The 27,858-nt window shown below is 40.9% G+C and overlaps 1 protein-coding gene across 3 annotated transcripts in view; it reads right to left on the minus strand.

The window, feature by feature from the left end:
• LOC100472458 (schwannomin-interacting protein 1) overlaps nucleotides 1-27,858 on the minus strand; it is a 559,220-nt gene that overhangs the window by 128,855 nt on the left and 402,507 nt on the right. Inside the window, exon 1 of one of the 3 annotated variants that reach the window (XM_034663798.1) lies at nucleotides 21,386-21,403. The exons of the other annotated variants lie outside the window; for them this stretch is intronic. The gene's annotated coding sequence lies outside the window, so the exon portion shown is untranslated. Of the gene's footprint in view, nucleotides 1-21,385; nucleotides 21,404-27,858 lie in introns of those variants that run through there. 3 annotated transcript variants of the gene reach the window in all.

Below are 27,858 nucleotides of genomic sequence, written 5' to 3' on the forward strand. Positions count from 1 at the left end.
TCTAGGAAGTAAAAACTCTGTTCTGGTCACTTCTCGACATAACTTTGGAAGTGTTATCAAATCAGAAAATAACTGCTGGCACCGTCAGCGCCGTGCGAGCAGGAGGAATGCATCTGAACGTGAAGAAGGAGGCTGCTTGGCGGAGCAGGAGGGAGCTCTTCCAAGAGCCTGGGCTCTGCCTCTGACTAGCTCTGCGTGCATGGGCAAGGCAGTCCTTGCAGCTCTTTAGGCCACCAGCCTTATCAGGAAAGGAGAGTTGCATGAAATTGTCAGACGTCTCAAGGGTTAGGCAGCGTGGGTGACAGGGAAGTTCCAGAGTAAGTCACTGAGTCACTGGACAGCACAGCACAAAGGCATCCACAGTAAAATTCAGAACAAAAAGCATTTTTATCTTTAATTTATCCCTGGATCACCGCTTGGACCTCTGCTCTCAGGTCTAGATGCCCAGAGTTCTAAGACTACATGAAAATGGAAGAGTTAGGGAAACGATCATCTTGGCTTGTATAGGACGGTCCTGCTTTATACCTGTTGTCCTGGCATAAGTATGAACAGCACCTTTCTTCACTCTCAAAAGTGTCCCAGTTTAAATGATAAATTATATGATCACTCAAGGTAAGGGGGAATATGAAAAATGTCCATACTCACTAGTAATCAAAGAAATGCAATTTCAATAATAATGAGGTAACATATTGCCTATAAAATATTTTAAAATTATTTAAAACTATAATACTCAGTGTCAGAATGTGTATGATCAAAGAAACAGTTATATACTATTGGTGAGCTTATACGTTGTTTGGTACAAACTTTCTGGAATACTATTTGATAATACTCTTTGATAAATGTCTTCCCAAAGTTTATATCCCCTAACCCACTAAAAACGCAAGAAGTGTTTATTGAGCACCTACTACATGCGAGGCACTGGGAGATACTGTGGTGAAAAGAGAGGAACACTATTTGCCCACAAGGAAACGTCAATCTAGTGGAGAAACAGACATTACAGGAGAAAAAAAGATACACAATTTAGATTATAATTTGTTATAAGTACCCCAAAGTAGACTCATAGGATGCTGAGAGAGCATGTAAATAGTATGCGTGTTGGGGACACATCAGAAACAGGACCGGTCAGCTGAAGAGGGAGGGTGTTCAAGGCAGAAGAAACCCCCTAAGCAAAGCTTTTCAGGCTGGAAGAAGCTTACCTCCATCGAGTAGCTGCAAGGAAACCACTAGGTCAAAGCAAGCGGGTAAGGGGAAAAGTGGCAAGAGAAGGGGTTGCCATTAAGATCTTCATCCTAACAGCCACTTAAGGACTGTAAAAGCAGATAGACAGTTTTAGAAATGTTCTCCTTGGCAGACCATTAAGGGAGCGGACAGAGCAGGACCAGAGTGGATGTAAAGAGACCCGCTAGGAAGCAAATATGTAGTCCAGGGGGGAGATAAATGTGGCTTAGGTGGGGGTAGTGGAGATGGAGAGAAATAGAAATATTAAAGATATATTTAGATGAGAGAATTAACAAGACCTGGTGACTGAATAGATGGAGGTGGTGAGGGAGAGAGAGGTCACTGATGGTTTCCAGCTTCATATCATAAGCAATTGAGTGGGAAGGTGGTGTTCCTTTACTGAAATGGGCAATAAGGAAGGGGGTTTGGAAGGGAGCAGAAGGAGGGAAGATACTGAATCCTTTTTGGACAATTTCTAGGTGAGATGGTAAAAGACATACAAGTGGAGATGACAAGTAGATATCTGGATATGGGCGTCTGGAGCTTAGAAGAGAGATCTGGGGCTGGAGATGTAAATATGGGAGATCGAGTATTTGAAAGCTTGGGTATAGGTGACATCCTCTGCAGACAGAGAGAATGAGAAGAGAAGGCCAAGTTTCTAGCCCCAAGGAACTCCATCATTTATGGAGCTAGAAGAACGAGTTTGTAAGAGAGACAAGGAACAGAATGGGGGGGGGAGAGGAGACAATAGTTACTCTTTTAAAAATCTAGCCTAAGGACACAGAGATGAGGATCTAGATTTATGCGTAAAGACTCTCATTGTGGCATTTACAATAGTGAAAAATTAGCTTCAACCTAAATGTCAAAAAATGGTAAGATGTTTAAATAAATTGTGACACATTCATCCTGTGGAATAAATGCAGTCAAATAAGATACTTTTGAAAATTATAACATTAAATGAGTAAAAGAGGATATACTATCATACATACAACATGATCCATATTTTGAAAAATTAAATGTTTATATGCCTAGAAAAAGATGTAGCCACATTTTAACAGTGGTTAATGACAGATGTTAATATTGCAGGTGATTTTTTACCTTTGTATCTATTTGGATTTTTAAATTTCTTTACAATACTCACAAAATGGGTAGTAATATTTTTATGAAACAAAAAATTATGCATATTTATTTTACTTAAAAGGAATGGTTCTAAATTTGTTGAAGAATTCCATTAAAAACAATTGTTCAGGGGTGCCTGGGTGGCAGTCAGTTAAGCCTCCCACTCTTGGTTTTGGCTCAGGTCATGATTTCAGGGTCATGAAATCTAGCTGGGGGTGGGGCACTGCACTCAGCTCGGTGTCTGCTTGAGTTTCTCTCTCCCTCTCCCTCTGCTCTTCCCCCCCCCCCCCCCCCCCCCGCTGCTCTCTCTCACTCTAAAATAAATAAATAAATCTTCTTAAAAAATTGTTCACATGAGCTAGAATTTATTTGTATAAATTCTGTGATGATTCCTTTTATAGGGGCGCCTGGGTGGCTCAGTCGTTAAGCGTCTGCCTTCGGCTCAGGGCGTGATCCCACGGTCCTGGGATCGAGCCCCACGTCAGGCTCCTCTGCTGGGAGCCTACTTCTTCCTCTCCCATTCCCCCTGATTGTGTTCCCTCTCTCGCTGGCTGTCTCTCTCTCTCTGTCAAATAAACAAATAAAATCTTTAAAAAAAAAAGAAAAAGAAAAAAAGAATAAAAAGAATCCTTTTATAAAATAAATAATTTTCTGGTTCCACAAATCACTTATTAGTTTGAAGTTTTTGACTGTCAGATTTTATTTCAAAATATAGATTGGGTCAGCACACTTCTGAAAAAAAGTTCGGGGTTTTAATGGACTGAAGCAAGGGTCAGCAAAATTTTCTGTAAAGGGCTAAATGGTAAATATTTTTGGCTTTGTGGGTCATATAGTCTATTGCTTTTTTTAAAGCAACCCTTTATTTATTTATTTATTTATTTAAAAAGATTTTATTTATTTATTCGAAAGAGACAGAGACAGCCAGCGAGAGAGAGAGGGAGCGCAAGCAGGGGGAGTGGGAGAGGAAGAAGCAGGCTCATAGTGGAGGAGCCTGATGTGGGGCTCAATCCCAGATCGCCGGGATCACGCCCTGAGCCGAAGGCAGAGGCTTAACCGCTGTGCCACCCAGGCGCCCCTATTTATTTATTTATTTATTTATTTATTTATTTTAAAGATTTTATTTTATTTATTTGACAGAGAGAGAGACATAGCCAGCGAGAGAGGGAACACAAGCAGGGGGAGTGGGAGAGGAAGGAGCAGGCTCCCAGCGGAGGAGCCCGATGTGGGGCTCCATCACAGGACTCTGGGATCACACCCTGAGCTGAAGGCAGACACTTAGCTTAAGGACTGCACCACCCAGGCGCCCCGAAAACAACCGTTTAAAAATGTAAACATTCTTAGCTTTTAGGTCATATAAGAACAGGTTGCAGGCTGGATTTGGCCCACAACCCATAGTTTTCTGACCTCTGGACTAAAGGATGAATGCACAAGAACAATGCATAATACATTTTCATTAAAAGCTAACATACTATTGGGACTATATAGGTGCATCTTCAATTATTAGAGTACTAGAACCAGTTTGGGTTCATTTTCAACATGAAGCAGAATAAGTGGGAAAGATCTAAAAAAACAACACTTTTTTTTAAGTTTATGTATCTTTAGTAGAAAATTGATCCTATGCAAATATGCCAAGAAGTTGGTATTTTTCACCTACAAAGTCAAAGCTAAAGGAAAATTTATTTATTTGTAAAATGAAAATTTTTTCGTATTTCTTCTGCAATCTTAGATTGTTGGTATTATGAGGAGAGTGTTGTTGTTACATACAAGAATCCATTCACTTGTTCTATTCACAATCTATTCACTATGCCACAAACCTGGGGGCCGTCCTTGTTCCCCTCTTCCTGGCCCCTCCGCCTCTAGCACCAAATGTACTTAGTGCTGTTAGTGCTCCAAGCAGGTCCCTGTTCCTGGTCACCACACCTACACCCCCGCCGATGTGAGTATTGGCTACAAAGGCTCACAGCTATCCTCTGTGGAGCAATTTATCCATCCACCTTCATCAAGCCAAGCATACCATCTGATCCACATCCTGCTTGGCATTTCCCTTCCCTATCCTGCTTCTCTCACTTCCTTATAGATTTCTCTCTCAATAAACCACCTGCATCCAAATCCCTCTCTCAGGCTCTGCTTCTAGAGAACCTGACCTAAGACACCAAATCTTAGCGAATCCATTTCCTAAATATATTTGACTTTCTGACCACTATATCTGCTTGGTGAAAGGGTACTGGACCACATTACACTTATAATTGTATTCCAATCTATGAATAAATTTCAAAATTTAGCGTATGATGTCATTAACTTTATGAATACGAGGAAATAGTTCTTATGAAATTATGTATCAATGATCTGACAAAAACACCCATAAGGATAAACAAAGAACTTGGAAGAGGTTTAGCTTTCCATTGACATTACTATATAGAATTATTGCTAATATTATTAGTACCAGTGAGTGGAAACAGCTGCATCTCCAATACTATCAATTTTGCTAATTGTTACTGCTTATATTTTTTAAATTACACTAATAACTAATACCTATAAATAATCTTCTATAATAAGACCTTTTCTTTTTATTATTCTATAATAGGTTCATTGATTCTTAGTATGATGTGACTATTTGCTGACTCTGAAGAATACCTTTATTAGGATATGCATATGTGTTCAATTTATCTTCTCAATTACAGCTACATTAAAACCTTCAAAATTAGGTTTGCAAAAACAGTCTCTGTACAAGCAGTGGAGCCTGAATGACTTGTGACCTCCTGCTCTATTGCATTCTGGCTAATGATTCACAATAACCTTCAAGAATAAGCACCAAGTAAATCAGAGGGTTTTGCATGGCTGGTGGGGAAATGTTCACATAGTGCCCAGCAGTCTGAGGGCTAGACCTCGTGCAGGGTGGGAGCCGGAAGCACCATGAACACAAATCCACGGCAACAGTCAGGGGAGCTGATGTGCAAAAGCAGAGCATTTTTCCAAGGGAACATCCGCAGTTTTTCCCAACCTCATCTGAAATGATTCTCTCTTCACTTCCATTCTGGAAGTAGGAAATTAGCCGCTTCTGTATTTTGTCAATGAAATACAATTTGCTTCAAGTCATTCATAATTATAACTGGTAAATTTATTATGAAAAACAAAGCAGACCATTCTGGGGTTTAATAATCACTGAAATGGTTTCATGTTTAGTCAGCCATTATTAGTAAATAAATTACTCAGCAAGAGAGGCTAAAATGCTCTTTTCTCCTCCTTCATGGAGAATTGGTTAAAAACAAAACAAACAAAATAGAAACCTCTCAGTACACTGTAATTTAAATAAAGGCAAGTTTCGATTATTTCAATACCCGTAATGAGTCCATTTTTTAGGAATTTCTTTTCACTCTCATAAAATGACTTCAGTGAGTTATAGCCACATTCCTCAACCTGAGCAGAGGCATAATTGCCCAAATCCCTCTCCCATGCTCAGTGGAGGAGACAGGCTCTCCCTTAGGAGCACACAGTGCTGGAGAGCAGGGGGGGTTGGCCTGAGCTCGCAGGTGGGGTCAACAGGTTCTCTGCAGTCAGACCTAAGTCACAATCACTAGGCTGTCACCTCAAGAACTCTGCCATGCTATAGTCCACCTCTACTCCTATCTATGTAATATTTTTCTTTAAATCAATTCATTTTTAAATCCATTCAAAAGAGAAACTTCATATCATTATGATAAATGGAATATAACTATTATCTTGTAAAAATAAGTACATATGCTGCATTTTATCAATTTTAAGCCACTTTCAAAAATAATTTTAACACCTCTGAAATTGGGATGTGTCTTAGAATCAATGGCATTTTGCAATTATAATTAGCAACATGTCTGTTCTTAGCAGCACATAAAATAATGTGTTTTACATATTAATGGTATGTTAGGTTTGATGAAATATTGTAAATCCTATAAAAACAATGTTATTAAACTTGTAAAAATGAAAAGTAAGAGTGCCAAAGAAAGAAACAGAGTAAGTCAAATTGACATATAAAATGTATGGCTGAAAATAAGTTTCTTATTGAGAGGAATGGCACTTTTTGATCCAAATACCTAGATATCCTCACTGATGGTTTCAGACAAAGCTGAGGATCCACATCAATGAGACAAGTCTGTTAGTTTCTGTGTTAACACACACTAAAAATCGGAACTTGCATGAGGATGTGGTTGGACAGCGCAACAGATATGTAACTATTTCATCTGTAAAATACAACACATTGAAGAGTAAACACTCGCTACTTCAGGAAGTGACAGTTCAGTACATCGCTGAATAACAAACAGAGGCGCTTGTGGAATTCAGCGTTTGGGACTCCCGCCCTAGTGGTGTTTCTCCTGGCTATCCATACTTCTAATGGGCATGGGTTCAGCTACTGAGGGCTTGGAACATTGATGGTTATGTTTGAGCACCTTACCTCTGGTCTGTGAGGTCCAGTAAAGTTGATTACCATGGCACTACCTATATTTGTTTCATCCTAAGCAATATTCTCTGTGATATCACAGGTAATATGTGCTCATTTCCCCCTCCTCAAATATACAGGAATATAAATACAAGACTATCAAAAAGACACTTGGCTGAGTATCTCCTAAAAATTATTGTGTATCACACTCTGGGAAACAGTCACCTGGAAGAAGCACCAAATAGGAAGGACTCAGCAGAAACAGGGACAACTGAGTTACAACTAGAACCAGATGGGTCAAGTGGGTTAAAAAGGGCAGTTAGGAGGCAAAGACTGGAGGGACTGCCCAGGACCATGAGCTTTGACCCAGACCCCTGGAGAAGGCCGTTGGGTAGGGACGTGCTACCTTAAGGAGATAACAGCATTCATTTATCCATTCCTCTGCTCACTCAATTACTCATTCATTCAAATACCTACTATGTGCCAGGGACTGGGTTGGACTTTGGAGAGAAAGAGTTGAAAGAGTCAAAGAGCTTACAGTTTAGAAAAGAAAGAAACAATATCCATGATTTCATTTGGGTTTCAAAGTATTTGGGTGGGCTTGGTCAAAGAGTACTATGAAAAAGATAATGGAGGGAGCATTTAATCCAATGTGGACAGCTCAGGAAAGCTTCCCAAGGAGAGATGCTCAAATTGAGTTTTGAGGTACAAACAAAAGTTGCATAAGTTCCCCAGGGGCCAACTGATGAAAGGACATTCCAACCTCAGGAAATAGTATGGTCAAAAGTTTGGAGGTGTAAGAAAGCATGGTCTATTACTTACAAATAAAAGAAATTTGGTGTAACTAGAAAAGACAGTGTGAATATGTGCAAGAGAATAGCAGAGAAAAGGCTAGAAATGGTAAGAAAGCAAAAGCTGGATGTGAAAAATACTGAGCTTGGATTTGAACTTGAAATTGATAGGGACCTGAAGGATTGTAAACCAGAAATGGCTGGATTATATATGAGTTTTATGTTTTGACTGATGCTGAGAAAAAGTGAATTCTGTATGGACACATAGGCTGAAAGCCATAGCCTGAGTGCTAGACAGTCAGCACACAGAGATCTGCATCATTTTAGAAATGATTTAAAATACAGTCAAGGCACATGGACCAATGGAACAGAATAGAGAACCCAGAAATGGACCCTCGGCTCTTTGGGCAACTAATCTTTGATAAAACAGGAAAAAACATCCGGTGGAAAAAAGACAGTCACTTCAATAAATGGTGCTGGGAAAACTGGACAGCTACATGCAAAAGAATGAAACTTGACCACTCTCTCACACCATACACAAAAATAAACTCCAAATGGATGAAAGACCTCAATGTGAGACAGGAATCCATCAAAATTCTAGAGGAGAACATAGGCAACAACTTCTATGACATCGGCCAGAGCAACCTTTTTCACGACACATCTCCAAAGGCAAGAGAAATAAAAGATAAAATGAACTTATGGGACTTTATCAGGATAAAGAGCTTCTGCACAGCCAAGGAAACAGTCAAAAAAACTAAGAGACAGCCCACGGAATGGGAGAATATATTTGCAAAGGACACCACAGATAAAGGACTGGTATCCAAGATCTACAAAGAACTTCTCAAACTCAATACACGAGAAACAAATAAACAAATCATAAAATGGGCAGAAGATATGAACAGACACTTTTCCAATGAAGACATACAAATGGCTAACAGACACATGAAAAAATGTTCAAAATCATTAGCCATCAGGGAAATTCAAATCAAAACCACACTGAGATACCACCTTACACCAGTTAGAATGGCAAAGATAGACAAGGCAAGAAACAACAATTGTTGGAGAGGATGTGGAGAAAGGGGATCCCTCCTACATTGTTGGTGGGAATGCAAGTTGGTACAGCCACTCTGGAAAACAGTGTGGAGGTCCCTTAAAAAGTTAAAAATTGAACTACCCTATGACCCAGCCATTGCACTACTGGGTGTTTACCCCAAAGATACAGACGTAGTAAAGAGAAGGGCCATATGCACCCCAATGTTCATAGCTGCATTGTCCACAATAGCCAAATCATGGAAGGAGCCGAGATGCCCTTCAACAGATGACTGGATTAAGAAGCTGTGGTCCATATATACAATGGAATATTACTCAGCTATCAGAAAGAACGAATTCTCAACATTTGCTGCAACATGGACGGCACTGGAGGAGATAATGCTAAGTGAAATAAGTCAAGCAGAGAAAGACAATTATCATATGATTTCTCTCATCTATGGAACATAAGAACTAGGATGATCGGTAGGGGAAGAAAGGGATAAAGAAAAGGGGGGTAATCAGAAGGGGGAATGAAACATGAGAGACTATGGACTATGAGAAACAAACTGAAGACTTCAGAGGGGGAGGGGGTGGGGGAATGGGATAGACTGGTGATGGGTAGTAAGGAGGGCACGTATTGCATGGTGCACTGGGTGTTATACGCAACTAATGAAGCATCGAACTTTGCATCGGAATCCGGGGATGTACTGTATGGTGACTAACATAATATAATAAAAAAATCATTAAAAAAATAAAATAAAATACAGTCAAGGGATAGCGGGCTACTGACGGAGAGCAGAAGTGCAGATGATAAGCACCGCAGATGTGAGGCACTGGACAAGCCACACACCAGCACCATGAAATCTCCCAGGTGAGAACGAGAGTTTGCAAAGAAAGGAAGAGGAGAAAGCAAGTGCTAAACTTCACAGTGAATTCAGAGGATTGGCTGAACCAATAAATGACAATGACAAAGACAGCTGGAATCCTAAGATAATTGATAGGATCGATTCTATATCTCTCTATATTCTTTTTTTTTTTAAGAATAAATTTTTTTTATGGAAACACTTCAAACATTTACATAATTGAATAGTATAATGAATCCTCATGTACCCATCACCCAGCTCTGGCAACTATCAGCCCATGGCAATCTTATTTCCCCTATAACCCTCCATACTCCCCCACTTCCCCTAGATTATTTTGAAGCAAACCTCAGACATCATATCATTTGAAGACAATGGTCTTTTTTCTTGACCCAAACCTGTGTTGGAATCACGGGATATGATGACTCTTGTACTGTGGCTAATTAGAAACACACTGAAAATTAACAAATATAGAAGCAAAGTCTACCTAATAAACAGAAATTAAATATAAGACAATATAAAAATGATTATCAGTTATTTAAAGAAAGGGGTAAAATGGAATAACTTATAAATAATGCTAATTTGGTAAACAAGGTTATTAGCAAAATCTTATGACATGAATTAAACTAATGAACTTAAATATATGAGCAGGAAACATAAGGAAATTTAATTTAAAAATGTGTAAAGCACCGAAGAAATAAGCTATGAAATAACCATGAGAGGAGAAAGAAAAACCTGAGAGCAGAAAGAGACCTGGGCTGAGGGTGGGATGGGGAAGCAAATTAAGTATAAGTTCGAATATAGCCTAGCCCATTTAAGAGAGAGCCCAATTATTTTCTCCATTCTGTAATTACTTCCTGAGCACCTGCCATGTGCAGGTCGGTGTTCACTGCTCTGGAATGTCAGGTGCCTTTAGTAAACCATCTTTGCTGCTTACAGAGGAGGCAACAAGTGACCTGGGGGCAAGCAGCTGCATCTACCTGATTCTGCCTGAACCTCATCCAGATCCTTAATATAACACCTGGCTTCTTGAGACATGGAGGCAACTGGAAGGGGTTCAAAGAGGTGGAACAGAAAATAATTAGAGGAAGAGATTGATTTTAACAGAAAGATCAAAGGAACCAAATATAGGGAACTTGGCTAAACTAGGGCTCAAGAAAAAATGAGCTATTTGAGGCATGTAAAGAGTGAAGCAAAATAAGAAATACTGAGCTGGTGCACAGAGCATAATGGAGAGCCCTAGCATGAGCAGCAACACAGGGTAAGGCAGGCAGAGGACAGGGCAAGGTGCTTACTGCACATCGCGGTCCAACAGCCCCACTGAATACATTCTGATGTTAAACAGGCTTCTGTTCAATGGCTACCTTGTGTTGGAACAACAGCTTCCAGAGAGTACACATTATTTTTAACCTTTCAACTTTGGGAAAGAAAGTGTGCTTATGGGGCGCCTGGGTGGTGCAGTTGTTAAGTGTCTGCCTTCGGCTCAGGGCGTGATCCCAGCATTCTGGGATCGAGCCCCACATCAGGCTCCTCCGCTGGGAGCCTGCTTCTTCCTCTCCCACTCCCCCTGCTTGTGTTCCCTCTCTCACTGGCTGTCTCTGTCAAATAAATAAAAAAATAAAATCTAAAAAAAAAAAAAAAAAGAAAGAAAGTGTGCTTAATCACTCCTGCCCTGGCCAGCAGGATGGGGGGCACAGGGGATTTATTTTCTCTCCAATGTAATTCGTGGGTAAGTTCTAATGTTCCTCACTCCCACAGGTTTTCTCCAGTCAGCAAAAATTTTACCAGTGAAGGCAGAAAGATAAAGTAGGAGAGAGGAGAGAGGAGAAAGGGGAGAGGGGAGTGAGGAGGGGGAAGTGGTGGGGGGACAGAGAGATTGACATCTGTACTGGTTCTATGGTTTCTTTTAAAAATTTTCACTGAAGGTCTCTTTGGCTTTATTTGGGCAACTGTCTTTAGTTCCCAATTTCTTTCAGACACTGGGTCTTCATTTATTGGAGGGAGCTAACTTTATCTCTTTACTTTAAAATATATCATACATACAAAGCAGGATATAAACACATATATGTGCAGTTTAAAGAATAATGATAAAATGAACACCAGCCTTCCCCACCTCTCCGTTTTAAGTCAGATCATTCTGGCATCCTTGTAGCCCTCTGGGTATCCTACCTTGATCACATTTTTCTCTCTGCGTCTCTCTCCCACTTCACGACACTATCGTAAAATTTAGTTTTATCCCTTGCCTTTCCTTATGGCTCAACTGCAAGGTATCATTGAGAGTTTGGCTAAGTTACCCCGTGGTATTACTGCCTCGTCATCCATTTTGTTGGCCGAGTGACCTGTGGGGCCTTCAAGTGACACTAGCTACTTGGGGCAATCACGTGTCCTGGCTAGCAGCCCACAGTCATGAGCAAACGTATGCTCCTGATATGACACCTCTAATAGCCCTTGTGGTCAACAGTCTCCCCCGCTTCTCGGGGTCTTTTCCTGGTGTGCCCCTTAGATAAGACCCTGTGGAGCTTACCAAAACTCTGCTCTTTCTGGTTCGAATGAGGTTTAGAATTGTCATTAAACCTGTAGTTGAATACTTACCGTGGTCCTCTCCCCCACCCCCAGGACAGCACTAATAAGGGCCAAAGGGACTTGCTTCTTTACACAGTGGACAGGAAAATTAAAAATCATGGAGTTCCTGACACTTGTTGCTCAAGTTGGAAACGGGGCTTAGGAAAATGGATGGATGAGCCATTTGTGGCACATCACCGTGACAAAGTGGAGGTATTTGTTACTCTGTCTCGTGGACAGCGTCTTGGAATTCAGTATGCTTTGGGGACAGCACTATCGATACCACACTTTTGGGGGCAGTGTCTTCTTGCCCCAGCCCTGGGGCAGATCCAGTGGCAGCATCTTCTCCTCAGTGCCTGGTTCAAGGAAGAGGCACACTCAACTGGGTTCCCCTTTTCCTCTTGACCCCTTTCTTTCTCCCTTCCTCCCCCCTTCTCTCCCTCCTCCTCCGCTCTTTCTTTCTTCTTTCTTCTTTCTTTCTTTCTTTCTTTCTTTCTTTCTTTCTTTCTTTCTTCTTTCTTTCTTTCTTTCTTTTCTTCTTAAGATTTATTTATTTATTTGAGAGAGAGAGAGCGCAGGGGGCAGGGGCAGAGAGAGTCTTTGTTTTGTTTTTAATTTTTTATTATGTTATGTTAGTCACCATACAGTACATCATTAGTTTTTGAGAGAGTCTTAAGCAGACTCCACGCTGAGCACGGAGCCTGATACTGGGCTCTATCTCACGACCCTGAGATCATGACCTGAACGGAAACCAAGACTCAGTGGCTTAACTGACTGCACCACCCAGGCGATCCCTGACCCCTTTCTTGAGGCTGGAATCACTTGTGCGTAGCCCTCCCTGGTTAGGCTGAACTCATCAAACATTTGGCCACTGCCCAGAAGTTTTCACAATGTGCCCTATCTCAATTTCCTCAAACCCAAACTCCTGGAACTACACCAGGCTTAGGATTTGTCCTATTTCAGGCCGCCTCTGCTGTGAGTCCCCACTCGCTCCCTTCTCAGCACCACCCCTGCTTAACTGTGTTAGTGATTTGGTTAGACAAGCCAGGGGTTTCATCCCACATGGCCGTCCCTAGGTTCTTTAGCAATTATGAGGCCATGGAGTTTAGGAATTTTAAAGAAGTAAAAGGACCAGAGCTTTTAAAGACAAGATGACGGCAGTTTTAAACTTTCTGATTTTTTTTTTTTTTTCTTTTCTGGGAACAGCTTAAAGAGGCATGAAGTTATAGAGAGAGACATCTGGAAATTTCTACTCAGCATTTTTTTTAATTGGGGGTAGAATTGGATATAACATTATATAAGTTTTAGGTATGCAACATTATAATTAGACATCTGTATACACTACCCAGTGATTACCAAGTCTAGTTACCATCCACCACCATACAATTGACCCCCTTTACCCACCTACTCAGCAATTTTGTACTAGCTCTTTACAAATATAAGACATTCCATAAAGGCTAGGTAAAACTCTAGAATTTCTAAAATCCTGTGAAACTGGTATAGCTCAGTGGAGACATAGGGTATTAGAAGCTGTGATATCTGAAAATTACTGCCATAATATCTAAAATTCCCTTTTTCTCCTCTCTCTCCCCTTCTCTCTCTTTCTCTTTTTAATTCTAAGAAGTCCAGGATGTTATGGGCAGAATATATGGCTTTTAGCACAAGCTGGCTCTTGAGCTTTGAATTGGCTTGGGCTCATTCTTCTCTATTTTTACACCCTGTCCTTCCTTTCATTCAACAACATACATTTATTGAACATCTAATAAGTGTTAGGTATAGTGCTAAGCACTGGAGATTCTAAAGAAAAATGAAACTATGGCATTGGTGGCTCTCCAGAGGAGCTTAAGAGCTAGTAGAGGGACAGAGATAAGTAAAGAAAGAAAGAAAAGCAGTAGTGTTCTGGTTGTGTTATGGGAGCCAATGGGGACAGCTTGAAGAAAGTTATTAGTTCAGAAGAAGAGAGAGAAATAGGACTTGGGGAGGGTGGATGGTTTGGCTTGCAAGAGGTCTTAGGGAAGCAGTGAAGATCTTCAGCTGAATTATGAAGTATGGTCTCAGAGCACATCAGAGTCTGAAAGAACTTCTGATCAACCCTATTTCTCAAGTTCAAGAAGGTGACCTTGTCCAAATTTGCATGGCGAGTTGGTAGCTGGGGCAGGACTTACTAATGCAAACCATTTGCTCTTTTCCTTCCTAATACACGATTCTGGTTTCCCCTTTTGTGGTAGGCAGCAAAGTGACCCACCTTTTGCAGGACCATATGTGTGCCCACAGATGAAGGCAGAACTTCCTCTTCCTTGATTTTTACAGGAAGTGAGATCACTTGATATTTTATTTCCGGGGAGCTTGGCTTATGGTGATTGGGTGATGGGTTTAAAGATGTAATTTAGTTGGGGGAGGGTTCCTATCTGGTTTCTGTTTCTTTTCTTCAGCTTCATCTAGAAATGGGCAGGCAGGATGTGGTCGGGGAGTACTTGGCTTCATCAGCCCTAGCTGGAGGCTCTGGTGTATTGTTCCACGTACTCTGCATCCAGTCCCCTGGGTCCCTTTGGTGACTACCTTCCTCTGTTCTCAGAACACAAAAGGCTGGTGGGAAGACCCCCTCCTGACTTCCACACTCAGTGAAACCATTCACTAGTGTGGGTATGGCCTCCAGACAGCTGCCTCATCTCTCTTCTCCAGCCAGCCCCTTCAGGGCAGCCTGGAAGCCAGGATACTCCCCCCCCCCCCACGCAGTACGTGAGAGGTGGGTTCCTCTGGAGATGAACCCTGAAGCATTCTGGGGCCACTTGCATTGGGGGTGCAGTGAGAAGAGATGGTGATGAGGAGAGAGAAGACAGCAGTGAGGGGGATTCTCTAAAATTCCGGAAGCTGAATTGCCTTTGTGGGGGAGGGGCTGATGCACCTGAAAACTACTTGCAAGGCTTTACTGCTCAAGTAAAATTAGTACTGCACTGCCCGCAATCTCTTCAAGAGATGTTGATGTTCACTTAATGTTCCCCTTTCAGCAGAATAAATGTAGACTTGGGCCCTGTTCTTCATGCGATTAGGCACTGGTTTTGTAAAATGATATAGGCAGGCTAATTCCTATTGACCCTTCAGAGAAAGAAATCATATATTGTTATTCAAGAAGCACATGTAATTTTATCTCTTTTTAAAAGCCCAAATCAAATAGATTACCTTTCTGAGCTGTGAACAACTTGAAATGTGCACGGATCTGCAAGTTAAAGAGCAAGAGGATAAGGACTTGCGTTTGAAAGAGCAAGGTCTTCTGTCATTTGGTGCTGCAAAGATTCTCTTAAATAAATATAGAGGAAACCAGCTGATTCTGAAACTGAAAAATCTCTCTCCAGAAAAAAGGATAACAGAGGTGCGTCACGGAAAACAGCATTTCACATTTATCTAGCAGTCTTCTTGAAGGTGAAAATACTTCCCCAAACCCCACCATTCCACCCCTGCCCAGGCTGCCATCACGAATACTCTGGACTACTGAAAGAGCTGCCTACTGACCTTCCCTGCTTTCACCTTCATTCCTATGGGAGTCACTTTCCACTCGTAGCCAAGGTGATCTTTTAAAGATCATTTTTTTTAAAGCTTACAATGCTTCAATAGCTTCCCAGTGTATTAGGATACAGTTCAAACTTCTTATCTGGGCCTTAGAGGCTCTTGGGATTTCTCAATAGGGACAATATCTACAGCACAGCATGAGCAGGACAAGTCCCATGTGAGTCCATCCCAAGCAGTGCAAGATGTTAGCAATGTTGGTCCCTGCCCATGAAAACTCAATGAGTTTTCTGTGTTCAACTCCAGCATTTTGAATCCAAATCACCACCTGCGTATCTTCAAACACCCTGGGTTGGCGGGGGGCTCCCATGACCCCCCAGCTGAAAACCCTTGTTAACCTACTTGATCTGGCCTCTGCTTACCTTCAACCTCAGGATCTTTGCACAGACTGTTCTCTCCGCCTGGACTGCTCCATTCCCAGACTACTCATGTTTGGCTCTTTTTCCACTTTCAAGTCTTAGCTTAAATGTCACTTCCTCAGAAATGCCTTCCCTGACTACCCCATCTATAACAGCAACACACACACACACACACACACACTCTAACCATGCACACTTATCTATACACAATTTTCTTCTTTGTTTATTTGTTTACTGTCTGTCCCTCCTTCTAGAATGTAAGTTCTATGAGAGCAGTCTGTTTTGTTTGCTGCTATAACCCAGCACCCAGGCGTAAATATTTATAAATATCTATTGACTGAATAAAATAGATGCCATGAAGTTATACGTCATTTAATCACATACATAATAAATGTTAGGAAGAAGCAGAAAAGCATTATCAAACTCATTTTTCAGATAAAGCACTGAGATACTAAAAAGAACAAATCCCACGCTGAATATGAACAATGGAGGGAGGAACAAAAGTAGAAATGTCCTTATCTCCTTATTAAGTCACAGTGGATTATTCAGTATAAGGCAATCCAATACAGAGGTCACACAAAAAGACACACAACATACAAAGACCATAATTGACATAGTTCCCTTGTCCCCGCCGCTTTCAAGCTAAATGCCCACGTGATGACCACTATCTATATACCAGCTGCATTTCATTTTACTTTACAGGTTATCATACCTTCTCAAATCCAGGCTCAAAGACTTAGATTCACCTTCAGAGAGGGGAGGGAAAAGGAAATATAAGTTTTATTGTTCCCTATGGGACAAATTTGGATACTTATCTCTCATCTAATTCTAGTAGCTAACACAACTGATCTGTGAATGAAGCATAGTGTAGGGATGGCAAATACACGGCACCCATGTCGCCCTCTCCACTCCTGCAGCCTCAGCGTGTAGCTCCCCAATTCCAGAACTCCCTCCTGCTGAGTGCCCAGTCCACATGGGACTCTTCAACCCAGGGCTCCAGGCCACTGCTACCAATGAATCAGAGTTGACATACAAGTTAAACATCTATCGCCAGCCTTGGAATGGCGGAAAGAGCCGATCTTTCCAGATAAATCTGAGTTTAAATACCATATCTGTTCTTTGTCACTTATGAGACCTTGGCTTTTTACCTTCTTTCTGTTTGTTTCATGGTATCAGACTTGTAGGGTTGTTGGGGAAATTACAAATAATGGATGTAAGGTGTCACAGTGCTCGTTACAATTAGAATTCAATAGTAATATTTAACTGCGGCTAGGAGAAGGCTCTATTTCACTCCCAAGAATGAAGCAGGTGTAATTTTGGAAGGTGGGAGGGGTGCAGGGCACTAGAAACACTAGAGTGAGGTTTAGTATTGGAGTAGAGGTTCCCAAGTGGTTCCCAGATCACTAGTGAGGTTTAGTATTAGAGTAGAGGAGTGGTTCCCAAAGTGGTTCCCAGATCACTTGTGAACTTGTTACAAATTGCAGATATTCAGTGCCCAGCCTGGACCTACAAATCAGAAGTTCTGGGCATGGGTCCCAGCTTTCTGTGTGCTAACAAACCCTCCAGGTAATTCTGATGCCCACTGTCTCTCGCTTAGGAACCACTGCAATACAGAGAAGGACAGGGAGGGAAAAGAGAAGTGAGGAAGTCAGGGGAGAAGAATGTCTGCTCACCTGGTGATTAATTAGAGGAAACATGAGTGCTGCCTGTCAAAAAGGCTGTGACCCTATCAGCAATCCCCATCCCAGTGGCAACTTCCTACAGGCAGGCTAGCAACTTTCCATAATACACAGGACAGAGCAGAGCACGCTAAGAGAAAATGGGCTTGTGATACCAAGTTAGGTAAAGGGATAACTTCCCAAAGGCAGCCCCAGTGCAGGTAGACAATAGACTTGAAAGGCTCTTTCCTTGAGCAGGGGTAGGTGGCCCTTGTTTTTGGTAATCCAGATGCAGCTTTGACTGAGTGCAAGAAGTTGGTCTAGACACTTCCTCAAGTTTCCCCGGCTTGGCTTGGCAATTTCAAGAACAAATTGCATCAGACAGCTCAGGGTGAATGGGGGTCTCGGGTGGGGGCCGGAGGAGGTGTGTCAAGAGATGCAGCTCCCCCAGGACTTCTCTACTCTGCCTGTTCCATCTAGACCACTTGCTTTCCCCCATGCCACCTCCTTCTGCCAGACACAGAAGTTCTTCCCACGCAGTCAAAAGTTAAAAATATGTTTAAAGAACGTAATCAATCTGAAGTCCTGTGTGACTCAGCAGATTTTAAACCTGTTTCCAAAGTTAACCCCTGCAGCAACATCTACATTGCCTTACCACCTACTTCTCTTTGGTTCCACCTCATTAGAAACTTCAGTTTTCATTAAAAATTTAATTTACACATCCTTAGACACATCCTCACTTGCAGAATGTTCTAAAGGGTAAAGACAAGATCTAAGGCCAGTACCTTATTAAAGTATAAGGAGGATCTTGTTAGAGATTATCAGACATTCAGATCCAACATAATTATTGAGCCCCTATACTGCCAACTTTCCTGCCTTTCCCACCATCGTGTGCATACATATCATTGTCATTTCCATAATGCAGACTGTAGAATGGAGGCTCAGACACAGGAAGGAACTAGCCCAGGGTCCCACAGCTACTTTAAGTGGTCAGCTGTGGATCCTAAACACCAGTGTCCTCACAGAGGTGGTTAATCTGCAACTAGAAGATCGGCTACAGGGGTGACCTTCCCTTAATTTAGTTAAAATGACAGTTCTCAATTCCCAGCTGATGTATGTGTTGTGATTTGTACTTCCAATGGAATGCTTCTGCTGCTGAAATTGATCACCACCTTTCCAAACTGGTGGAGAGAATGTTTCCATTTTAAAAGTATGTTATATACAGCCTACTTGCAAGTAAGGCAAACTGTTCCCGGCTTGAAGTGAACAAGGAAAACTATAAAATTAACCACTAACCACGTTCTTAATGACAGCTGTGTCAATGTGATAGGAGATTTTACCAAAAAAATAGCAATTGGTTATTAGGGAAACACTGGGAACAGGTGTCTCATAATAACAAAATAAAATTCCTTCAAAAATGCTTCTAAACTTACTTTTGGTTAGATCACCTTTGCTGAGATTCTGAGAGGGCTTGCTATTGTTCTTCAAACATACAGAATATTTTTATACCAAAGGAAAACAACCAACTGTTCTTCATATCTCTGAACACAAAATTCGTGAAAGTGGGTTTGCTTTAAGGAGAACTTGCAGTGAACCTGGTTAATAACTAGGAGTGGGCTTCCTAGGAAGACGGGCATCTCTTTTCTGCAGGAGGGTAGGAAGAGGGAGTGAACTAACGATGGTTCTAAAGTTGTGCTGTGGAGCTGGTTTCTGAAACACATTTCCTCCCCCAAGGAACAATACAGTTTCCTAAGTCATAGAAAAAGGGGGGGGGAAGGAAAGCAAAATCACATTTATGGAGACTCTTCTGGGTTCAGGTTCCTCTAATTCTTTTGACATTGTTAATTATTTACTCTCTTTACAAATAGGAAACCAAGGCTCAGACTGGCAGTGTAACTCGCTTAAGGTTATGGAATAAATGAAGGGACTGAAAATTTAACCCAGATCTGTTCAATTCCAGGTCTGATTTCTGCACCCCACTGAAAGAGCCTCTCAATAAGGCATAATTTTAATGGTAAGGAAACTGAGGCACAGATAAAATAAAAAGCTTGCCTTCAGTTGTATAGTCAGTACGAGACTGAGGGTCACTGTGGGAAATGCTCAGGAAGCGACATCGTTTTTCCTTTTACATGCCTTGATTTAGCTTATGAAAGATCACAGTATGTTACTTTGAGAGATTTTCCAGCTTTGGGGATGGGCTTTTGTTTTTCTTGGCAGCATTCATATTTGAAAGCAGTATATTTGACACTGCTTTCTGGATTTAGCTTGATACAAAATGAAGCAAAGTTAGACCCACGCACCCTGCTCTCTTCCAAACCGTGAATGCGTTAAGTTAACTTTTTGCTCAGGACATTAGCGTTTCCGAAGGAGTAAGGCCCAAGTGGAGTCTTGTGATTTTTAGAATCAATAGATCTTGCTATTCGGCAAGAAATAATCACCATTTTGTCCACCCATCAGAAGTGAGAAGAGAGGAACTCTTGCACTAAAGAATCCCTGTTGATAAAGCAATCTTTTTCGTGAACATTCTGTCTTCAGAAAACAAGGGATAGAGCACTTGTTAGTTAATAATAAAAAGAATTCATCAGTGAATACTCAGATGAATGAATATTTTTTTAAAAGCACGGAGTATGTAAGGAATGTTAATCAGCCTCTCTGTTCACTCCCCCACACAACAACTGTAAAGAAACCACTGGGCTCTGAGTGATGAATGGCCCCAGACTCAACTAGGGGGAAGACAACCCCAAGCCAGATAATTTGGCATCTCCCTTTGTAAATTCCTGGGTGGACTTCTTTTTTGGCTCTAGCTGATGAAAGGGCTCAGTTTAAAGGCTTTGGGATACACTGTAAAATGACCATCAAGTATTTCTCTTCATATGCCATACCCAGCTCTTTTTATCCTATCAATAAAATCCCAGCCCTAACTGTATACATCTCAACCTTTCACAGACACATTTCTAGCACAGACTTTGCTGTTAAAAAGTTCTATTGGTTAATCTCAAATTAATATCTTAGGAGGCTCTAGGCCGGGGGGAAAAGAATCAGGAAGCTGAATTAGTAAATGACAGAGCAGTAATCAGTTTAAATGAGACTTCTTCCAGCCCTTTGCTTGTGGATGACACAGAATTTGCAAGCTTAGAAAATCTTTCTTCTCTGCAGGTGGTACTGTGGGGATACCAGAGATGAGTTTCCACAATCACCGTCTTATTTATTTAGTCTTCTACTGCAGTACTCCATATATGCACCCGTACCCCCATCCTCACTCCGTGCTCTGTGCAGTCCAACCCTACCTGCTAAACAGACAGCTGCATAAAGGGTTAAGGCTGCAGCCTTCCATGCCAGTAGACATTGCAAACATTCGGATATACTTTCTCATCTGCAGTCAGCCCTGCAGCTTCGGCTCCTGCAAAGCCTTTAGCACTCGCAGAAACATTATTTTCCCCCAGCTATGTTTCCTTTAAACTTGCAGTTGACCAGGTTCTCCTGCTCAGGATCTTAAACTTCACCCTGTAGGATTTTACCTAGAATCTGTCCCTCTTCCTCTGCTGAATTTGTTTCCCCTGCCCTGTTCTGGAATGCCTCTGGGCCCTGTGTAACCTTGATGCCTCTTCCCCACTGGAAGTTAGAAGCATCCTCGCTGGCTGCATTACTGCACATTACCCTAGTAACCTTGTTTTTTCCTTCAACTTAAACTTCTCCAAACATCACCCCTGCTGACCCTGAAATTCTCTAGCTCTCTGTAACAGCTTTACTAGCCCTCCCTGTCATGAGAGATAGTGTAGAGGGCAAAATGGGGAAAGAAGGTTTGGGAACTCACCTGCACAGCTGCAAGGATCAGACACAGGATGGGGCTGCCGGCAAACTTCCCAGAGACTGTCTGCAGCCAAGTCTCTTGGCCTTAAAGGGACAGGGCACTTTTGACCATATAAGGAAGACAGTTTCACTTGTCTGCTTTGGGGCGTATTTGGGCAAAGCAGCTCCTTCTCTTGATGACTGCAGAGGTTTAAGCCTTCTGGGGAAATCTGCAGCCTATCAGCTCTCTACCTAGTAGGAAGCTTAATAACAGAGGCATAAGGCACAAGAATGGTGCTTGACAGGCCTTTTTCAAAGGCCAGAAAACCCTTTATATGGGGCTTGTCTCTACAGAAAAGGTTTAAGGTGACCGGGAAGATTTTCTCAATTAGATGAAAGGGCTTCTGCTTCTGTTTCAGGTGTGGCTTCCTGGAAGCCAACCATCCCTGCTCATCTCAACGGGGAGAGCAGCTGGATCCCCTTCCTCCCGACTTTGAGACGAAAGAGAGACTCAAGAGCGGTAAAGCTCGCGGAGGGTGAGATTTTGATTAAGACACATTAGCAGTGCGCCCTGACAATGAGTGAAGTGGGGATGATTTTGTTATTTCAGCTGGCGGAGGCCCTTCCTAGACAGATAAACACAGACAGTTCTCAACCAAGGCCATGTCCACTCCCCAGAGACCTTCTTGGGCTCCGGTGGCTGAAGCCCAAGGCTGAAGTTGGAGGGCTGCCTCATCTTTCAAATGTCAGAGATGAGAAGGTATTTTAGCAAAAGCAAACATTTTTTTGCTGATGATATTCAAAATGCAAGTCTGTCCTGTTGGTTTGGTGTGGATTAAAAGCAGTTATAAAATGTTAGATTCTAAGAAAAAAGTGGAGCTTAATTTAGTTATCAATTGGGTGGTTATACGCTTTTTTCTTCACTGCCAACTGGATATTGTCTCTTTATTGCCTGGCTACTATGCCTAATACTTAGTATCTGTACCATATATTTGGGATCTTTTTAAAAATTCAATTTGGCACCTGATTACATCTTGCCTTCTTAACAGAGATTTCGATTCCTTAAGGACAAAGACCATTCATATTCTTCCATACGCTGCTTAACACCTAGCGTGGAACAGTATATAATGGACTGAGAAATACTTGCTGAATTAAATCAATTGGATGGAGGCGCCTGGGTGGCTCAGGTCATGATCTCAGGGTCCTGGGATCTGTGTTCACTGCAGAGTCAGCTTCTCCCTCTCCCTCTGCCCCTCCCGCCACTTGTGCACACGCATTCTCTCTCTTTCTCTCTCAAATAAGTAAATAAATAAATAAATAAAATATTTAAAAAGAAAGTTTAAAAAAAATCATTTGAATGGAATCCAGATTTTCGTATGTCTACACAGTTTTATGAAAATGGGTTTTTACTGAATTGCTATTGTCTAATAAATCCATGCTTTCTTTGCTTTATCATTTCTTTTACATGAAGTAGTGTTTATTTTCCAAACCATCAAGTCTCCCGGAGAGCAGAGGTCAAAATAATTTCTCTAAAAGGTAGTTAGTTATGGTGATAAATCCTTTGATCCAAGAATCTGATTCCAGGGAACTTAAGGGAATAATTAAACAGAAGTAAAACATTATATAAACAAAGATGTGCATTGCACGGCTGTCTGTAATAGTAAAAATTAGAAATGACCTAAAGGCTTGAAAGTCACTTATACGTCAGTAATGATAGCTCACACTTATTGATTGCTCCCCATGTTCCAGGCTCTGATCTAAGAATTTTATGTAGATTAGCTCATTTGATCATGACAAACCTGTGTAGTAGGACTTGTCATCATCCCCATTTTATTGACTAGAAAACTAAGGCACAGAGGTTAAGAAATTTGCATTTGAATTGGGGTATTCTGGCATTAGTACTTATAGTTCTGAGATCACTCTAGGTTCTCACCATTATAGGAGGCACTAAGGATAGACAGACTAAAATTAAAAATGGCCTTTGTGTTATTAAAAATAATAATTATGAAAGCTTCATACAAACATAGAAACATGCTTATGCTATAAAGCTGAGAGGAGCAGAATATAAAATACCTATGATTACCACTAGCCAAATATCTATAAGGGATGGAGAGAACATACAAAACTGAAAATAGTTGTATAATAATGTTGGACTACGATATGATTTTCCCTAAAATTAGGTTAAATGTTTTCTACTGTTTTTATTTAAAAATTAATACAAAGTTGGGGCGCCTGGGTGGCACAGTGGTTAAGCGTCTGCCTTCGGCTCAGGGCGTGATCCCGGCGTTATGGGATCGAGCCCCACATCAGGCTCCTCTGCTGAGAGGCTGCTTCTTCCTCTCCCACTCCCTCTGCTTGTGTTCCCTCTCTCGCTGGCTGTCTCTATCTCTGTCGAATAAATAAATAAAATCTTGAAAAAAAAATTAATACAAAGTTAATTATTGCCACAAAAACTCTGACCTTGGCATTCTTATTGCTCTTTTCCCCTATTTATTTAGTAATAATTTTATTTATTTATTTTAGTTTCAGGGGTAGAATTTAGTGAGTCATCAGTTGCATAAAACACCCAGTGCTCATTACATCACATGCCCTCCTTAATGCCCATCCCCCAGTGACCCCATCCCCCCACCCACCTCCAGCAGCCCTCAGGTTGTTTCCTAGAGTTCAGCATCTCTTACAATTTGCCTCCCTCACAGTTTTCATCTCATTTTATTTTTCCTTCCCTTCCTCTGTATTCATCTATTTTGTTTCTTAAATTCCACATAAGTGAAATCATATGGTATTTGTCTTTCTCTGATTGACTTATTTCACTTAGCATAATACCCTCTAGTTCCGTCCATGTTGTTACAAATAGTAAGATTGCATTCTTTTTGATGGCTGAGTAATATATATATATATATATATCACTTCTTTTTTATCCAGTCATCTGTTGATGGATATCTAGGCTCTTTCCATATCTTAGCTATTGTGGGCATCCCTGTTATAAACATTGGGGTGCAGGCGCCCCTTTGAATCACTGTTTGTATCCTTTGGATAAATACCTAGTAGTACAACTCCTGGGTTGTAGGGCAGCTCTATTTTTACCTCTTTGAAGAAACTCTACACTGTTTTCCAGAGTGGCTGCACCAGTGTGCATTCCCACTAACAGTGTGAGAGGGTTCCCCTTTCTCCACATCCTCGCCAACACCTGTTGTTTCCTGAATTGTTCATTTTAGCCATTCTGACAGGTGTGAGGTGATATCTCATTGTGGTTTTGATTTTTATTTCCCTGATGCTGAGTGATGTTGAGCATTTTTTCATGTGTCTGTTGACGATCTGTATGTCTTCTTTGGAGAAATATCTGCCCATTTCTTAATTGGATTATTTGTTGTTTGGGTATTGAGCTTGGTAAGCTCCTTATAGATTTTGGATACTAGCCCTTTACCTCTTAAGACATTTGCAAATATCTTCTCCCATTCTGTTGTTTGTCTTTTGGTTTTGTCAGCTGTTTCCTTTGCTGTGATGATGATAGTTCATTTTTGCCTTTGTTTCCCTTGCCTTTGGAGATGTGTCTCGAAAGAAGTTGTTGCTGTTGAGGTCAAAGAGGTGGCTGCCTGTGTTCTCCTCCAGGATTTTAGTGGATTCCTGTCTCACATTTAGGTCTTTCACCCAATTTGAGTTTATCTTTGTGTATGGTGTAAGAAAGTGGCCCAGTTTCATTCAACATGTGGCTGTCCAATTTTCCCAATGCCATTTGTTGAAGAGACTGTCTTTTTTTCTTTGGATATTCTCTCCTGCTTTGTCAAAGATTAGTTGACCATAGAGTTGAGGGTCCGTTTCTGGGTTCTCTATTCTGCTGCATTGATCTATGTGTCTGTTTTTGTGCCAGTACCATGCTGTCTTGAAGATTACAGCTTGTAATGGAGTTTGAAGTCCAGAATTGTGATGCCACCAGCTTTGGTTTTCTTTTTCAACATTCCTTGGGCTATTCCAAGGTCTTTTCTGGTTCCATACAAATTTTAGGTTTGTTCCAGCTCTGTGAAAAATGCTGGTGTTATTTTGATAGGGATTGCATTGAATGTATAGATTGCTCTGGGCAGCATAGACAGTTTAACAATATTTATTCTTCCAATCCATGAGCATGGAATGTTTTTCCATTTCTTTGCATCCTCTTCAATTTCTTTCACGAGTGTTCTATAGTTTTCAGAGTACAGATCCTTTACCTCTTTGGCTAGGTTTGTTCCTAGGTATCTTATGGGTTTTGGTGCAATTGTAAATGGGATCAATTACTTGATTTCTCTTTCTGCTGCTTCATTGCTAGTGTATAGAAATGTAACTGACTTCGGCGCATTGATTTTATACCTTGCAACTTTGCTGAATTCCTGTATTAGCTCTAGCAATTTTTTGGTGGAGTCTTCTGGGTTTTCTACATAGAATATCATGTCGACCTTCGCTCTTTTTATTGCTCTTAACTCATCCATCCTTCTCTTGTCCTCTAAATGATGCTACAGGCCTTGTGTCATGAGGTTCCCTTGATGGTGCCATTATCTCTGAGGAAGCTCTCGGACAGCTGAATGATTCACTGGAACCAGAGGTGGGGCCCACGTGTATCACAAAGTGCACATCTGCATTACCATTTGCCCTTGAATTAACTGTCTATCGAAGTGCTATCTTACAATGTCCATTTTTACATAATATTTTATGATTTGTGGACCTGGCTGGGATAAAGCATTATGTTATAGTGATGTTGAGGAAATGTGTTTCACCAAATTTTTCCTTATGTGGGAAGGCTTCCAGCAGTAAGGGTTCTATTTCTGAAAATGTTTATCAGTAAACAAACAGATATTTTTCAGAAGATGAGTTTCTTTGATGAATAAAGGAGAAAACTTTGGTACACATTAACAAGCAATTAAAAATTATATAAAATGCTCACAGCTGTTGAAGGTTGTATTAAATTAATGCTTTTATACCTTATAAGGTATTGCAAACTCAAAGAAGGGAAGCTATAAAATGCAAACTGAAAATTTGTATCAGGAGGTGTTAATATTTTTATACCCTTTGACCCAATATCATATTTTCTTTCCTAAAATTATTTCAGAGATTTTCTCTCATGGGAGAAGGAGAGGAAAGGGAGAGAAAATCATGTGAATCCAATGAATGAATACGTAAACTAAAATTTTAATAAGCTTAATATAATGTTGAAAGGAAAGTAATTGTTCTTTTTCCTGATCAAATGTTAATAGTGTAAACTAAAATTTATCTGTTAAAGATGTAAATTGATCTAGTCTACTTAATATTCTTTTTAACTAAAAATATATAATGTAATACTATATTACCCATTTTGGAAAACCAAAAACAAGTATAAGAAGAAACCAACCAAACAAAACAAACTAAACATTAAGTTTAGTACAATGGTCATTAATCCTTTTGGGGTCACAAATCCTTTGCACATTATGATAAGAGGTATCAGTAAATACCATTTTACATGTGTTATTTTTATGTTTACATTTAAGGTTAAGTTTATTCTTAGGAATGTCATAGTTCCTTCATATACTTACATTTATTTTATAGTTTCACAAATAAAAAAAAATACGTAGATGCTGATGTTAAAAGTATAAAAAGTGAGAAGGGGAAATCCTCCCTAAAAGTTGCAGGAGGTATCTGTTAGAGGTTATGGGGGGAGCTACAGAAACACGTTAAATTAATCCCGTCATTTCTCTCTTATGCAAAATTCCCCAGGAGTCAATACACAGGAGAAGCTGCAAAATGGGTACCAGAGAATAATGTTGCTAGTGGCTGTAAGTGAGCTCTGCACCCCAATGAGGAGCCGCAAAAGGCCAAGTTGGAGCCTAGGTTATATCAGCGAATCCGCTGATTCACAGCCCAGATCAGAAACGGCTCCTCCCTCAGGAGGCAGCATGGATGGAGATGGGGAGAAGCAGCTTTGGCTTGAAAGTAAACAAAATACCATCTTACTCAGGCATCTATTATTTATGGTTTGGTATGTTTCCTTCCATACATTTTCTGTGCTTATGCAAAAAATTACTACTACTACTACTACATACATTATTCTATCATTTGATTTTTCACTTAATAACATTAAAACATGAACATCTTTTATGTGATGTATTCATTTATTGCATTCGTTTTAAGATCTGCAAAACAGGGGCGCCTGGGTGGTGCAGTCGTTAAGCGTCTGCCTTCGGCTCAGGGCATGATCCCAGCATTCTGGGATCGAGCCCCACGTCAGGCTTCTCTGCTAGGAGTCTGTTTCTTCCTCTCCCACTCCCCCTGCTTGTGTTCCCTCTCTCACTGGCTGTCTCCCTCTATCAAATAAATAAATAAAATCTTAAAAAAAAAATCTTCAAAATACTAGCTGTACCAGAATTTATTAAACATCTCCCTGCCCTGCCGATGGATATTTGTTTCCAACTTTTGTTATTATAAATATTTATTCACACTCTAAATAGTAGGTACTATAGAGAAAGATAATGTTTTGGTTGCTGCCCGCACCCCCGC

Source organism: Ailuropoda melanoleuca, chromosome 1, assembly GCF_002007445.2.
Source record: "Ailuropoda melanoleuca isolate Jingjing chromosome 1, ASM200744v2, whole genome shotgun sequence".
Lineage (NCBI taxonomy): Eukaryota > Metazoa > Chordata > Mammalia > Carnivora > Ursidae > Ailuropoda > Ailuropoda melanoleuca.